The following is an 18007-nucleotide window of genomic DNA, read 5'->3' as shown; positions in this document are numbered from 1 at the left end:
ATCCTGTATCTGGTCGACTAAAATGCATGATTCCAAGGGACAAACTTCTTCTCAACAACTATCAAGGAACTTGTTTCCTCGTTGGTTTTCTCCAGCATCAAGTATTTATGTATGTTTCAACTGACATGGTGTTTGTGGGCTGAATAGAGAAGAGTTCACTTTGTACTAATGTTTGTGTTCCCAAATGAAACATTCACATGATACTGGGCTGAATAGAGAAGAGTTCACTTTGTACTGTGTTTGTGTTCCCAAATGAAACATTCACACGATACCGATAATGCAGTATAGGGAAAATTGTTTTGCATTTGCTTTCCTTTATGTACCCTGTTCATGGATTGTGTGAAGATTTACGGTGTACGCATTCAGCATGAAGTCATGCATCAATGCCAAAGTATTTCCTTGATTCTCCCTATTATACTTTTCAAATGAATAATATCATGCACATATATTTTGTCTCAGGAAAACAAATGCAACCCCAAAAACACCAATGAGGATGGGAAGTGTATTCTTGTCTTAATAATTCCGACCATAAGTACTAAAATATCATGGGTCAGGTCCCTGAAAGTCATGAGGGTGTCTTAAAGATCATGAGAATAGGAAAAATTATAATATCTTTCAAGTTGCCTTTCTTTGTTTTGGTTAGGTTTTTTTTTGTTTTTACTTTGAGTATGAAGAGACACTTGGGATATATTTTCAGACTTTTTTTTTTCAGACATGGAGGCTAGAAACTTGTTTTTTGAAAGAAAAACTTTCTTTTTCCTTCAAAGGGTCAGACCCTTTCAGAGGGTCACAAAGTCAGATTTGAATAAATACATCATTATTTATTTTGACCTTCATACTAAGATCATGATCGTGGCAAGGGGGTTGTCATATTTTTGCAGGCAAAGAAATATGACACATAATAACCAAGTCAGGGATTTGTAATGAAAACTCTTTTCAGCAGGACATGCAATTCCCTTACAATGTCTTGGAAATGCCAACTAGAGGCGAGTTCATTTCACCTAATCCAAGTTTGTTGTTTGGGATCTGTAATGGAAGAGATTCATATCACCTAATTCTATCTGTCTTGTAGGTGTCTAGCCTAAATGAGCTGCTAAGGCTCCTCTTATAGTTAATGGAGAGTGACAGGAACCTCCAGACTGCAATTCATTCCACCTGTCATAGATGCCTGTCCTGGGGAAGAACTGCAGCCTCCACTGATTTTGCAGAAAGCTTGAGACAACTCATTCCCACCCTTGTTTTTCAGCCAGCTGAGGTTAGGATTGAGGGATCCCACCACAAAGTCCCTTTCCAAGCACCACTGCCCCCAAGTGTGAGCTGCGCTCCCAGTCAGAACCTTAAACGAACCCTGAACACCACCTACAGCCCTGGTACTTGGTAGTTAAAGCAAATGCAAACTTTTGTGCTTCTATGCATTTGACAGCTTATGAAACAATTTAGTTTGTAATACATTTGCTTAAATGAAAACCTGATTAATTCCACTGTACTGACTTATTAGAACTAATAGGTTTTGTTACATGTGTTGCAATTTAAGCATTGTTAATTATTCAGAGCTGAGTGAATATCACAAAACATTTGTCATGAATATTTGCACACATTTTAAACAAAATTGTCCTTGGCAGTGTTTGCAACAGTTAAATATTTGATTTTCATGTATATTTGGGTGAGACAATTTTCTTTTCATGAATATCAGCAGAAAGAGAATCTCACATGAAAATTCACACAAATATTTATTTAAGTAAATAGTTGTACCTTCAGTACTTGCCAGCATCTTTGAGAATCAGCGAAGTGAATGGTCATGCAGCTGGCAAAGCAGTTTGAAATATATTAATAATATCTTCTTTAGATGTCACCAGGAGAAATATGGAAGTGAAAGTCATTGTGCAGCACCACATTCAATTCAAAAATACCACCATTTCCATTTGTTGATATCTCAAGCACATAATAATCCAGAATCTCCACATTCAGGGAAATAACCCCAGACCTCTTAGACTGACCTGCCACTGGGACATACCCAGTGTGCATCCACTACACAATATGCTGGGGTTTGACACTGCATTTGTACCAAATATGCTCTCTCCTATTGCTTGGAGTGAGGCTTGCAGCGTTTCCATCTGAGATGTAGGGAGTGGAGGGAACACTGAACATGTCAGAGAGCGACAGCCTCTGAAACCAGTCTTTTGTATGGTACAATGCTTGATATTCATCGAGCCAAACTTTGGATTTCCATGACATAAGTATTTGTACCTTACTTGGCCTACTCTTTTTAAAGTCAATAGAGAAAATAGGCTCTCATACCCAAAATTTTGCAAGGGAGGCCTACAGGAGAGATAGGGAGGGACTCTTTATCAGGGACTGGAGTGGTAAGATGAGAAATAATGGTTTTAAACTGAAAGAGGGGAGATTTAGATTAGATACTAGGAAGAAATTCTTTACTGTGAGGGTGGTGAGACACTGGAACAGGTTGCCCAGAGAAGCTATGGATGCCCCATCCCTGGAAGTGTTCAAGGCCAGGCTGGATGGGGCTTTGAGCAACCTGGTCTGGTGGGAGGTGTCCCTGCCCAGGGCAGGGGGGTTGGAACTCAATGATCTTTAAGGTTCTTTCTTACCCAAAACATTCTATGATTCTATGATTTCATAAGTGTCTCTACACAACAAGTGTTCATCTACATGATCAAATAAGTCATATTTCCTCTTTGTTCCCACAACCTGTTCCCTTCTTCACCTAAACCAGTTAGAATTCCTTTCATCTGAGCTTGCTGTCTGCCAAGATGACACCCAGGGTCAATCTGGGTATAGTAAGCCCCAGAGACAAGTTCATATAGGCAATATGAGATTGCAATGGACCCAGCTCCCAAGTCCAATAGGACAGGTGTCACAGCCCCAAATCACCTTGAGGAGTGAAGAGTACACACTGTTATCCTCTTGATATTAAAGCACCAATCCCTGCGACACATGTCATTTCAGTCACTTTGAACTGGAAAAAAATAGCACAAATAATCCTGATATTCTAGGGCCCAGTGCTCTAATGTGTGGAAGCAGACTCTTTCTGCTAAAGTGGGCAGCCCTGAGCAGTGTGGACATATTATGCCCTGGCATCAAAGTACAACACTCTTCAGCTGCATAAATGGGGCTATTACTCCCCACTGTTAATAAAGGGATTCTTGCCATCTACATTATCAATATCTAAGGACAGGTGAGATAATTCCCCCCTGCCCTGGATGACATCTCTCAGTTTCTGCTTTTTCAGGCAGGAAAAGACCATTAGGAAGAAGATCAGGCCAGTGGGATGAACCAGCAGCTGTTGAGTGAGGAATGCACTGGCAGCTTCTCAGGACTAAAGAGAGCTAGTGCGTGAATCCAATGCCTGCTGCTCTTTGAGCTAGTGCCTGGACCAATAAACCTCCTGTTAAAATGAGCCTGCTGTGACTGTTTTGTTGGTATTTTTAATTTAAACAATAGCTAATTAAATATGAAAGCAATTAGTATTTCTGTTCAAACAGCTGTCATGTAATGTCTGGTGCTGCAGTTATAATTCCTTAGCAGTATTGCAAATGGTTTAGAAGCAATGGCTTTTGGGGAGGGGAAATAGAGCAATATTTTCTGTGGGCATTGGAAACCACTGGCAGGTGCATTTAGCTTTTGCTGTTTCAATTTACAAGCATGTGGGATGCTTAGACACAGAAAAATCCTTTGAATTCTGGTGGAACTTTAGGCATCTTTATAATATACAGCAGGGAGAGAAATACAGTTGCTGATGCTGTCTTCCAGCCTTAATGGTGGAAGATTTTCTTAGGCAGGGTATCAAAACACAGTGGAAATGGAAAGTACTATGGTCTTCCTCCACCCTTGAAGTTCTTTGTACAGCCTAGTGTGATGACAGAAAAAAAAAAAAAAAGAAAAAAAGAGGATATTAAGAAACTGATGAGGCACAAAGTCAGCTGGAATTCCTGTTCTCCTCTTGGCAGCAGGTTGTAGTTTACATGGGGAAAAGCTAAGGTGCTTTTAGCTTGCCCACACTTCCTACCCCATGAGACAATGAAGCCAGCAGGGCTCTCTAGTGATTTGGTGTTACTGAAGACACCCTGGCAGTGACAGTACCTGCAGTGGCCTGGGTGTAGGCAATGAATGGAGCTTCTCATGTGTGCGCCAGCAGCAGGCATCATTCACTTTTCCATCTCACTTTTTCATCTCACTTTTTCGTCTCACCTTTCACTCTTCGTAGCCCTGCGTATTGGTTTCCAAAGCCCAGAGGCTGTGGTGCAATTGAAGTCACATATGTCTAACAGCACTTCGGGAGATCCACACACCTTCTCGGTGCCATTCTTGCCCAATGTTCCTACATTTAAGCATGCTCTTGCATCATTTAAAAAGTCCAAAGTTGTACAACTGCTAGATTTATTAATTATTAGGGTCTATATCCTGGCCCACTGGAGCTATAAACCGTCCATTGCTTTTAGCTGTAGTTCAGCCTGCACTTTTGTAATCTGAGCTGTTAAGTGTACTTGATCAGATACATTTTTCACAAACTAATTGTGAGACATCCACAATATTTTAGGTTCTTAGTGATGTTACTATGGCTTTCCAGATTGAAGCATCTACTATCTTATTCATGTAGTTAAACGGAACTGCCATCACTACAAATTCCATTTTTATATAAGAATATGGGGAAAAATATTATTAAAGCAGACCTCTAGTTGGTGCAAATCATCACAGTTTCCTACAAATTTAAAGCTCAGTTTTGTTTACTGTGGCTGAGAACTGCGCCTGCTCTTGGGTTTGGTTGGTGGGAATACAAAAGAACCTCATTACTTCCAAGTTTTTTATTGTGAATAAATAATTGGCATTGATCTATGTTCAGTCACCTTCTATACATTATTAAACACTTGTTTACTAAACAACCTTTACAGTTTAAAAACAGCAACCAAAAACTTCACTGAAAAATACATTAAATCTCAGTATAAAATCAACTTAAGGAGTTTAGCAGTAAGGTGAGTGAAGTTCATTTAATTAAAAGATTGCTAGAGGGGAGACATTGGCAGATCAATTTTTTAAGTCCGTGGAATTATGCACTGATATGCAAGTTTAAAGCTGCTGCCTCTGATTGCAGAATATAACAAATGGGAAACATTATATATTTATGAACCATTCAATATCTTCCCCCTTTCTTTCAACTGGCTTATTGGAAATGAAAAAAATATCCATTCCGAGTTGTGACAGCCAGACTTAAACAGACATTACCAAAATATATATAAGAAGGTGTTAACATACCTTTCAACATGAAATTCTAATTGAAACTTCCACACAGTGGGAAGCCAGGGAGTGATCTTGATGGCCTGGGGACACACAGAAACAGCTTTGTATGAAATTGCCTTTTTGATAATGAATATTAACTGATTATTTTTTTGGTTCATAATTTATTAAATAGGTTGCTACCATTGATTTGTACTTGGGGATTTTTCAGAACTTCCTAAAACTTTGAACTTTTTACTTCCTCATTAAGGGATATGTGTTTAAAAATATACATAGTGGAAATGTTAAAAAAGTTTTAGTAAAAAAATATCCTTTTAACTGATCAATAGTCTCAGGACGAGAGACCTGCCAATGTATATCCTTAACCCATCTTAAGAGCTGAAAGCATGCAACACATTGAGATCCAAAGGTTTTGGAAGAGTCTATAAAGTCTGTAGCATCACTATAATTGTGAAAAATGTAGTATTTTTGATTTTTAAATATTTGTACAGTGATCATATAAATGGCCTTTTATAGGTTCACATAAAACTGTGTTATTTTTATTAACATTATTATTGTTGTTTATTATTATTGCAGCATAATACAACAATTACTCTACTTAAGGGTCCCTTAACATTTCCATTGAATATACCATTTTTGGAGGGGTTTATGACTCAGTCATTAAAACTCTCTGCAGGCTAGAAATTGGCAAAGGAGCTCAGTCTGAAGTAATTTTTGTAACAAAAAAAATGGAACAAAATCAATCTGGTTGGTTAGAAAAATGGTTGGGGAAACCCACTACTCCATTAAGTAGTTCCTGAAGTTCTTTTATTATGATTCTATTTTTAAAGAGGTGTTGTTTTTTAGAAGCAAAGTCATATGCCTGTTTCACTGGTCCTGATTTAGTTTTTGCCTATAGGCGAGGAAGTGATTTACATCCACTCAGACTTGGTGAAAAACACTTGTTTGGAATTGATGATGTCTTACATGAGGCTTGCATATTTGAATTTTGAACACGCAGGGCAAGAAATTGGGCCTCTTGACTTATGGCTACCCAGTGGGTGTGCTAAAGCTTCTATTTCACAAGTTGATCAATTGTACTATGTTGGAACGTAGGCTAGAAATCCCAGAACCAGCAACGCTAGAAATCCTATGTCTAAACATGAAGTTTCTTTGTTTGCTATTTCTTTAGTGTAACTCTCCATTATCTTTTGTCTGCCTCCTAACATTTATTTCTTCTCATACAACTGCCTCAGTATGGATGTATGAAACGTTTAATTGATGAGGTTTTCAGTTATATAGAATCACAGAATTCAGGTTGGACTTCAGGGTGCCTCTAGTCCAACCTTTTGCTCAAAGTAGGATCAGCCGTGGTCTCCAGCCATGATGCTCAGAGCTTCATCCAGTCAGGTCTTGAAATTCTCCAATGATAGAGAATGCATAACCTCCCAAGACAGAGTGTTCCAACATTGACCTCCCCTTGAAGTTGTCTCTCTTTGAGGTTGAGCAAGTCCACCTTCCTCAGCCTTAGCACTAAAGCAAGTGTTCTAGCCCCTGACCATCTTGTTGGCCCTCCGCTGAACTTACTGCAGTTTATCAATATCTCTATTATAGGGTCCAAAAATGGATGCAGATTTGGGCTAACGAATGCTGAGGACAGAAGAAAAACCACTTTTCTCAGTCTCCTGGCTGTCATGCAGTCCAGGGTGCTGGTGGCCCTTGCTGCTGCCAGGGCTCCCTGCTGGCTTGTGCAGCGCTCTGTCCATCTGGCTCCATGGGGCCCTTTCTGTGGAGTAGCTCCACAGGTTCTGTGGTTGCAAGGGGTTATTCTTTTACAGATACTGGACTTTGTACTTCTTGTTGAATTTCAACAGGTTTCTTTTGAGCTGTTCATTCAGCCTGTCCAGGTTGGATGTCAGATGGCAGCCTGGCTTTCAAGCATATTGATTGTTCTCCACAAACTTGGTGTCACCTACATATTTGGTAGGCAACCGCTCCTCCAAGTCATTGATAAAGATGCTAAATTTGATTGGACCCAGGAAAGACCACTTGTTACCAGCCACAAGATAGAGTAAAACCTATCAGCCCTTGGCTCCCAGCCATCCAACTAGCTTTTTACCCATCTGGTTCCCCACCCATCCTGACTATAATATCCTAACTTGAATAGGAATATTTTGAGAGGCTGTATTTAAGGACGTGCTGAAGTCAAGACAAATAATACTCACTTGTCTCACTTTATCCACAAATCCAGTTATTTATTTTCTCACAGAAGGCACTGAGGTTGAGCAGGCATTTTTTATCCTCGGTAAATCCATTTTTTACTGTTCTCAGTCACCTTCTTCTCTTTCATCCGCCCAGAAATATGTTAAAAGAGTGAGAGTGCTTGCTCCATGACTTTGCCAGGGACCAAAGTGATGCTCTCTTTTCCCAGTCGCTCTTTTGGCCTTTCTTGAAGATAAACAAATGTACATCTTTTTATAAAAATGACTGTATAAAAACCACATCTCAACACAAAGACTTAATAATTTGAAATGGAACTTCTTTTTCCTTTTTTTTTTTTTTTTTTTTTTTTTTTTTTTTGATAGCAATGATTGTAAGGGAACAAACTTTCCACTTCTCTATCGTGCAGAAAAGAACAAGATCATAATATGTGACTGGAATCCCTTGGGCTATTGGAATATGTATTACAAGCACTGAGTGAGTATTGCTGATGGCAATTACATTCATGTTCTGGACTCAAAATACCTTTGTGAATTGGAAATGAATTTATGCTTGTGTATCAGAGAATCTATTTGTATATGTGCATGTGTGTGCATGGTTAAAATACTTGGCTTTCTATCATTTGTAGACCTTATTAGACCAGTAGGAGAAGCCATTTATTCTGGTTTTGGACATAAGAACACTGGATTAAAGAAGGTTTCTTGGCTCACAGGGTACAGTCCCTTGATGTCACAGGCATGTCATATCATGATTTTCACAATATGATCAAATTTACATTGTTTTACATGTATCAAGGATTTTGATTTCTGTTCTTTCACTATTTTCCTTGTCTGTAAAGACTTCTGCATCACCTGGAGCATAGACATCTTTGGTATAGTTGGGAACTCTTTTATTCTCCTATTCCAGTTTCGCTGCCCATTTCTTCAAGACAAGCAACTAAACCTTTGAACCATGTTCTAGATAAATACTCAGTTGTGCCTCAAACACTCGTGTGAATGTTTTCTTTTCTTTTGTAGATATACCTGTCCCTTTATATTGTTGGCAACTATTTCATTACCTCATACTTTTCCTGTGATTGACCAGAACTCTCAGGTGTATTACTTCTTCTGTTTTCTAATTGATGGTTACCCACATTGTGGAAGAAATTCTTCCTGTTAATCTGTAAGTGCATTATCTGGCACTGGGTACAAATGTACAATAAATATTTCTCTAAGTACGGTCTTCAAGTTCTTCTTACCAACAACAGCTTCTAACATTTTGCATTAGCAGCAGACTTGTGCCAAGATCAGTAATGAAGATATTATGATTAATTTCTTAAGTATTAGTTCTCCAAAATTCTCAGGAATAATACTTGACTCAACTTTTAAGTTTTCCACAACCTGTAAAGTTAATAGTACTTTTTCACTACCCTCTTATGTTGTTCCATTTGTTTACATAAAATTCTTATACTAATCTATGTCTTCTGCAGTTTAACCAATGATTTCCCACATGGCAACATGTCAAATGATTTACTGAAGTCCAGTTAGATTAAACCTATTGCCTTTCCTTTATCTAGAAAATCAATTAACTCATCAAAAAGAAATGTCTGCTGAGGCTAATGTGATCTATCTTTTGTGAATCCATGTCACATTTTACCCTATTTCCCATTTACTTCCATATATTTAATTATTCATCCTCTTAAAATACCTTCTAAATCCCAGATAATGTGGCAGTCAAATTAATGGGTGTACAGCTGTCCAGACTACTTTCTTTCCTATTCTTAACTCAAGTAGTAGAGGCAGTAGTAGTAGAAGTAATAGTAGTACTATTTATCAACATCATTAATTCTTAAAAAATATTGTAATGTTTCCAGAATAGTAGATTTAATAAAAGTCCTTACTAGTGGTTTCCTGGAATGTCTGATGACACCAAGCTGTGTGGCATGGTTGACACATTGGAAGGAAAGGATGCCATCCAGAGGGATCTGGACAGGTTTGAGAGGTGGGCCTGTGCAAACCTCATGAAGTTCAATGAAGCCAAGTGCAAGGTGCTGCTCATGGTTCAGGGCAATTCCAAGAATAAATACAGGCTGGACAGGGAATGACTTGAAAGCAGCCCTGTGGGGAGTTGGGGGTGTTGATTAATGAACATGGCCCAGCAACGTGCACTGGCAGCCCAGACAGCCAAGTGTATCCTGGGCTGCATCAAAAGCAGCGTGGCCAGCAGGTCAGGGGAGATGATTCTGCCCCTCTGCTCTGTGCTCGTGAGACCCCACCTGGAGCACTGTGTCCAGCTCTGGAGCCCTCAGTACAAGAAGGACATGAACCTGTTGGAGCAGGTCCAGAGAAAGGCCATGAAGATGATCAGAGGGCTGGAGCACCTCTCCAGTAAGGACAGGCTGAGAGAGTTGGGCTTGTTGAGCCTGGAGAAGAGAAGGCTCCAAGGAGACCTTATATCAGCCTTCCAGTACTTAAAGGGGGGCCTGCAGTACTTAAAGGGGGGGCTGATGGGGAGGGACTATCAGGGAGTGGAGCAATGGGATGAGAGTACTGGGTTTAAACTGAAAGAGGGGAGATTTAGATTAGATATCAGGAAGGAATTTTTTACTTTGAGGGTGGTGAGTCACCGGAACAGGTTGCCCAGAGAAGCGGATGCTCTCTCCCTGAAGGGTTCCAGACCAGGCTGGATGGGCCTTTGAGCAATCTGGACTAGCGGAAGGTATCCCTACCCATGGCAGGGTGGTTGGAGCTACATGATCCTTAATGTCCATTTCAACCCAAACCATTCTATGATACTGATTCTATGATCTGATGATACCAGGACATTCTAAAGACAAGAAAACCAATTATTATTACCTTTAGGTGAAACAAGCATATATTGAAATTTTATACCAAGATGTCACATCTTTGTGACTGAATCTGTGAATGTATAACTATAATTTCATATAAATAATCATCTATATCAGAATGTAAAAGATGAAACATGAAATTTGTTTTCTTTTTCCCACTCAATTTTTTTTTAAATTCAGGTAGAATATTTTATCCTATTGCAAAAGTCACTCTGTGTGTTAGTTTCAAGGGATATTTAGTATATTACACAGTTGCGTTTGAATAGCATCTTCTAGCCCTTGGAGATACAGTGCAATTCACTCTCCAGTAAACTTTCTGCTTCCACATAAAATTGATAAATAATCATAGGTCCTTTTGTATATGATTATATCAATTGTAATGTTTAAATGACTGGGGGACCAATGTGATTTGAAGGGTCTTCTATCTGCCAGGTCTTAATGCATGTCTTGGCTATGTCCCACCTGTGTGTCCAGACAAAATGTTAGTGTAAATTATTCCTCTTGCTCCCTGATACTCATGCTTTTGTGAAAAGGAAAGCCAGATGCATTGGTCAGAAAGGATATTTATGGAGCGATCATGCATAAATGGCATTTTATGGGTCATTTGGGAGGAGAATGGAGGAAAATACATTATAATGTAACTGGCAACTGCTCCAGACCTGCTAGGAGAGTTGATGCAAGTTCATTTGGTGTGAGGATGGTATAGTAATAGGGAGATAAGAGGAAAATGCCAGAGCAGGGATGTAGTAGCAGGAGTGCCCTTCACATAAACACACCTTGCTGCAGATCTCAGCTAGTTTCCTGTATCTTCACTCCTGATATGTGGAAATGGCATAAAAGCTCTCTTATCCCACTGGGTGTTCTGAGGATAATTGCAGTGGAGCTTGAAAAGGCTCATATCCCATTGCAGTATGGACTGTACAAGCAGTTAAAACATTGGGAACATTGCACAGTGTGATAAATATTGACCTTTTAAGTAGCATTAGCAGTACAATCATTCCAGTGTGTATATAGAATAATGGAAGCCAACACACTGGAGGGTGTTCTTCCAAATACCAGATGGCGCATTTCACCATCGCTCCATTCTGCATGTTCGTGACTTTTGTTTACCAAAGGTCTGCAAATAATTTGTCCTTATAAAATAACTTATCCTCAAAGTGTATGCAAAATTCTGTGTTAATTTTGGCAAAGTACTTTACTACCTAATTTAATGAGGTATCAAAATTAATAAATATAAATGTTCCTTATGAATGTAGGCCTGATGAGTTAATTTGACGGTGGGACTAGGACTCATGACTACAAGTGTCTTGGACAGAAAAAACAGGCACAGTTGACATACCTGCAAATGAGAGAGAGAAGACAAGGATAAAGTCATATGCAATGCTTGTGCTTGTTGTTAATCACTGACAGTAAACGTACTGTATCAGCAGTACTCCTACAGCACACACTGTCAGCAGGCTTTACTTCCCAATCCCAGCTCCGGGCCTGCTGCACACATCTTCAGCTTTCTTTAGGGATTAAAAGAAAAGTATTTAAAGCCCCTTTTTGAATTCCTTCTTGTGTTTAGCACAATGTAAAATATAATTCAAGTTTTGAGTCACCTGCAATTGATAATAAATGCAGTTGCAAGCAGAAAGGGTGCTTTCTCTTGTACAACTGTAGTAATATGTTACGTTGTTTTACAGCACTTCTCATCCAAGCATGATGCCTGAATTACACAGAACAGTGAATGTGCCCTTTCCTTCCATTCCTTCCAGTACTGAACCCCCCAAAAATCCTAATCCATAGAAAGTAACACTATTGGCAAACAGCAGATAGGGAGGAGATGCTATCAGACTGGAAAGGTGATCAGAGAAGGACATATTCTGATCTACTTTTGTAAAGCATTGCAATGGACTTTGCCAATAATCTTTACCATTGTAGAGTGGATACTTTTACATTTTTATTTTTACTCCAGGGAAATTCATAGGCAGCCTTCATATTCTGTCTGTCAGAACTACGATGTTTAATTTAATCTAAAAACAGATATGCAACCAACAAAACTTGCACTGATTTAATATTTCAAAGTATCCTTTAAAGACATGCTGCTATGTATACCTCTTTTACATCAGCTGAAGGAGCTGTAAGGAGTGGAGTGAGAGAAGGAAGAAATAGAAGGGAAGATCATTTTTTATCTCACTTGAAGAAACATCTCAGACATATTTCTCAGGTTAGATTCCCTATGGCTACCTCTGCACCAATAAATTAAATGTTCTTGGGAAAATTCATGGTCAACTGACAGGGAAGATTTCAGCCTCCAAAACCAGGGTGGCTGCATGTGAACTGCCAGTTGGAAATGGTGCCTAGAAGTTTACTGTTCCCAAGGAATATTTAGGAAATTGTTAACTGGGACAAACCCAAAGCAAGCCAGAGACTGTTCTAACAATTTAGCAGTTCAAGTACAGATGATATAGATGACTCTATTGGAAAGCCCAGAAATGTACTGGGCACTATTTAGTCTGATGGTACAGACATAGCCCTCAGCTGCATGTAGCAAACTGTCACAATTTAATTCAAGCTGCATTCCAATTGAAGGACCTGAGATGTATGCAATATCCAGAACATATCCCCAGTCATCCAGGAGCAGGCTGATCATCTGAATCAAGGAACTGCTGGGTCACAGGACAAATGCCTTGTATGTTCAGTATCAGTTTGGTTGACATACGGGCAGTAGTCTGGCATTTTTCAGAAGTTGAAAGGATCCTACTTTAATTTCTAGAACAGTAATAACATAGCAAATTTCCTAACTGTAGCATCTACCAGAATTGAAACATTTAAAGTCTGGTTAAGGAAAATAATTTTTTATTCTGCAAATTTCTCCTCAAAAAAAACCCAACAAACAAAACATGAAAAAAATCTATCACCAAAAAAAACCCTACCAAAATTAAAAAAAAAGCTCTGTTCAGCTGTGAGCTGTAAACAGAAGTCTGAGCAGGGTTTTTTGGCTTTATATATTACAACAGTGAGCAGAAAGATGACACTACTTCTTGGAAATTGCATATTTGGAAGAGAAAGTGTCTGCAAGTAGCAAGCACGCACACACACCAAAAAAAAAGGCAAAAGGAAAAAAAAAGCTAAAGCATCAGGCAAAGATAAGTGATATCACAATGAAAAGGCTCATGGAGGCCACCACACTTTAGAAGTGACTGAAGAATATTTATCTTGACCTAAACAAAAGAATGATCACCACAAAGGCAAGATGCAGCTGATAATTCCATATTAAATACTCGATTAGATGCATTGATAACCTTTGTTAGTCTGAACAAAAACCTTCTGGTCGTGTGAATCTTATTTCCAGTAAATGTCACAGTCGTGCTACAGTTTTGATTAGAGGCTGAAGAACTTCCACTGTACAGGTGTGTGAGGAGCACAACAGTCATTGCTTGGTTCTGTTAATAATTAATGACCAAATACCTACAGTGCCACCCACAGGCGCTTGTTATTTCTCCTGGTTACTAAACAGGTTCCCGCCTTATATTTCTAATCCAAACAGAATTGATAAGCAGTTGGGTTTTTTTCTTCCACTGGACTAAATTGCCCTATGACAAACTTGAAACTGTGCCCAAAAGATAAAAAAGAAATAGGAAAACAAAAAAAAAAAAAAAAAAAGGAGGAAATAGAAGAACTATTTTTAAGTTCTGTCACTGTTTTCAAGTTTAGTGCTGATATGCCTGCCTAAAGCTTTCTACTAAACTGGGATGAGTAGTCAACATCTGTTCTGAATTATTTATTTATTTTCGATTGCAGAAAATTGGCAGCTCCAATGTCCCTAAGAGAAGGATAATTGTAATTATCTATGATGTTGTGAAAACTGTTTCAATGGCTCTTATTTATTTATTTTCGATTGCAGAAAATTGGCAGCTCCAATGTCCCTAAGAGAAGGATAATTGTAATTATCTATGATGTTGTGAAAACTGTTTCAATGGCTCAGTAGTTACTGAGGGCCTGTTTTTTTTTTCTCTCCTTCTAGCATATATATTCCAGTGTGTGTATGAGTGTGAAAAAAATAAACTTTAGGGTTCTTTTTTTAAATTTTGATGTAATTTTTTCCCCTCCATACCCCTTTGAATAGGCTATGTATGATCTTTTGCTAATTAGGGGCTCGAGAACATGCATTTTAAATACACCACATTGTTAAACCTGATTAAATGGATGCTGGTCCTAGGTCTCCATCCTTCAATATGCTGTGCTTGAAAGGGCTGTTGTTCCTTTGTGGATCCCCTTGGATATTCCAGAAGGTGGGGGTGGAGGGCTTCAAGCCAGCAAAGCACTGGAATACCTAATATGAAATATCTGGAAAAGGTGCAGAGCTTAATATTGCACTAAATTCTAATAATTAGTTATATATAATTAAAAAATGCTGATCTCTCATTTTGTCATTTTGCAGGAAGAAGAAAAGATCAAATATCAATTCCAAGAAGTGCATAATTTTCTCAGAAACACATTTCTACCTATATTTGAAAGAAAAAAATAATGAACCTTTCATTGGAATCTTTCATTGTCTCCAGCTCATCAAATAACCACGGAAGACTACTGGAATTCTTCTTGCCTGAGTTTAAGTAAAAGGTAGACAAATTGAGAAAAGAACTGCTTGTCTTGGAACAAAAGGAAAGAAAAATGGTGAAGGTATTGACTTATATGTCCAGGAAAAATGCAATGCATCTGAATGCAGAAGAATGTGAGATATGGAATTATTAAACATCCATGGATTAAGATAGAAGCCATGCATGACTCCTGTAGAGCACTTATTGAACTAACTTAACATCTTTTGGATAAGGAAAATATGAGATAAAGGCTACATCTGTACTAATAAACTGAACAGTATTAGGGATCATTCTGTGGCATTGAGACCAATTGGCACAGTCTAGTCACATCAATGCTATTAAACTCTCTTAGCATCCAGCACAATGTGGTCAGGTCTGCACTGCCATTTGGGAATGGTCCCTGACCTGTGCTACCTCCTGAACTGGACTCAGAAATTATCTGGCCAGTTGGCTTTGGCCAAAAGCATGGGCTTTATAGCAATTCAGCAGCAAAGATGACTGAATTCCAGTGCTGGTTCTAGCTCTAGTTTATCGATGACTTTCCTATGCACCTATTTTCCAACAATCCTTAGATTATATTAAGGAAAAAGTTTTATTTTAAAATGTGCAGAAAGTTTTAAGTGGCATATGATACTGAAAAATTCATATTTAAATGACCTTTCTTTTAAATAAATTCATTATGAAAACAAGCTCATCATGATTGCATTAACAGCAGAACAGGAAAATAGGTCAAAAAAGGGAAAGAAGAGGTCAGAGTTACTTGGGTAAGTTAGCTTTCCATAGCTGAAAGATACCTTAAAGTAGTTTAAAATATTAGCCAAAGCACCAACAATTATTTCCATAAATGTATAAAGAAGAGATGATTCAGAGCACAGGAGAAAAACAAACAATACAATGTTGAATGTGAGAAGGGAGATCTCAAGGACTTAAATAGCATTTGACCTCATTTTACTACCCCAAAAGATACTGAAACAGAACTGTTAATCTGTTTTTGTGCAGCTGGTAGATAATAAGATGCTAAGAAAAGGGCAATATGGATTTGTCAGGATTTGACAAAACATGCCGAGCCAGTCCAATTTCCTTCTTGACATGTTAACTGGCCTGGCAGATACGGGAGAAGTGCTAGATATGTCTGATAGTGTGACTTATGCAAGTCTGTTGATGTGGATGCATGGGGCATTCTTACAAGTAAATTTGGGAAATGGAGTCTTGCTTGAGCGCAGTTGATGCAGAACTGGTTGGGAGAAAAAATACTCAGAGCAGAGTTATCACTAGTTTTCTGACTAACTAGGAGGCTGTTTCAAATTGGCCTTACATATGGCAGTTCTGGAACATGTATTATTTAATATTTTCATTAAAGACATGGATGAAAGAATAGTGAATATACTTATGAAAAATTCAAGGACTTTAGGTTGGAAGTGGTTACATCACTTTAGAGGACAGAACAGCAACTCAGAGAGACTACAATATATTAGAGAAATAGTCTGAAATCAATAACAAGAAATTTGTGAAAGGAGACTACAAAGAAGTGTACTGAGGAAGGAAAAATAAAAATATACAAAAAAAAGGGGAAACAAAAAGCAGATCAATATAGAAAAGCTGAGTTGTAGTACAAACCATATATGGGTTAAATATACAACGTTATAGGAAAGACAATATCCTTCTAAAGTGTATTATTTTCAGAGTTGTATGCAGGACATAAGAAATTAATTATTTAATTCTGAACCAAGGTCCTTGATCCAGTTAAGGTTTCTAGAATTTGCACTGCTCATTATCAAGCCAGCTGGTAAACTCTGTAGAGTTTAAAAGAGATCAACAAAGATAATAAAAATCATGAAAAGATGAATTATCAGGAAAAGATAAAAAACAAATGTTTAGTCCTGAGAACAGAAAAATAGGAGATGTAAACTGTATTCAAATCTATTAAACAGCTACAGGCTCACACTGAATTTCTGTCTCGAAAAAATGTCATCTATTTATTTTTTTTAATTTGTATGTAAATCCAAGGTTTTTTCAAGTTTGTGATGAATCAAAAGTTGTTCAGACTGTGCAGCTGCTCATTGAATTTGATGTTACTTGTCAGCTTCACTGCTAGCATCAGCTTCCAGGGGCTTTGGCTTTAGGACACACTTGCCAAAATTGTCTGCTCCAGGGCTAAGGATCCACCACGATGAGCATTCCCAGGACAGACCCACTACTCATACACTCCCCAGAGCTGTAGCCTCCTTGGCCTCCATCACCCTCTGCCCTGGGGCAGACTGTGCTGTGCCTTGTTAAATACACACCCTCCAAATGCATCTCACTAGTGTAAAGTCTTGACAACAGGGAGATGAATACAAAGATTGCTATTATGTTTTCCAATGCTGAAATTAGGTTTATATAACAGTTAATTACTACTTCTTGTGTTCATTTACAAATAACATTTCCCCCTCCTGCAGGAAGAACAGGAAAAGAAGCAATCCCAAATGTTATAATCAGCATCTCACAGTACCTGCTGGATAGGATGCAACAATGGTGTTACACTGCCAAAGCAAACCCAGGTGCAGATTTTATAAGTGGGAGGTTGGGAGGGGAAGGGAGGAAGCAGTGATCTCATTTTTCTCCATGAGTTCTTGTTGAGTACAGCATGAATGTATGAGGCGAAGAGCATAGTCACTGCTCTGTAACTTCACTGTCCGTTGGGCACTGCCCCTCTTAATGCACCGGTCAGATTGATTTAGTTGTGAAAAAGGAATGGAAAGATATGTGAGGAAAACAAAGACATGACATCCTATTGTTGTAGACTGAAATATGCACGGTTTGTTAATCCAGAAGGGGAAAGTAAAAGAAATACATTCCTGGGGAACCTGGTTCCCTTGTTTCAAGGGTTTAGGACCAAGCACTGTGCATCAGCAATGTGTGTTATAGATGGAGCCCTGCTCATTTAATGGCACTTTTTCCTAGCCTTGAGGTAGAGAGTTTGGAAATCTTTGAGTAAGTGAGTGTTTATGAAGAGGCTGGATCCATGCTGAAGGCATAGTTTTATATACATCTGTGGGCTATACACTTTTGGTCTGTGACTTGTACTCCTGCAGCTGTGGTACATACCTCCATCCCAGGCTAGTGAGATGGGAGTGCAGGCCATGCTGGGGAAACTTTTTCTATC

This window comes from Calidris pugnax, unplaced genomic scaffold, assembly GCF_001431845.1.
Source record: "Calidris pugnax isolate Ruff unplaced genomic scaffold, ASM143184v1 scaffold171, whole genome shotgun sequence".
Classification (NCBI taxonomy): domain Eukaryota; kingdom Metazoa; phylum Chordata; class Aves; order Charadriiformes; family Scolopacidae; genus Calidris; species Calidris pugnax.
Note: the sequence above shows the minus strand (reverse complement) of the source record.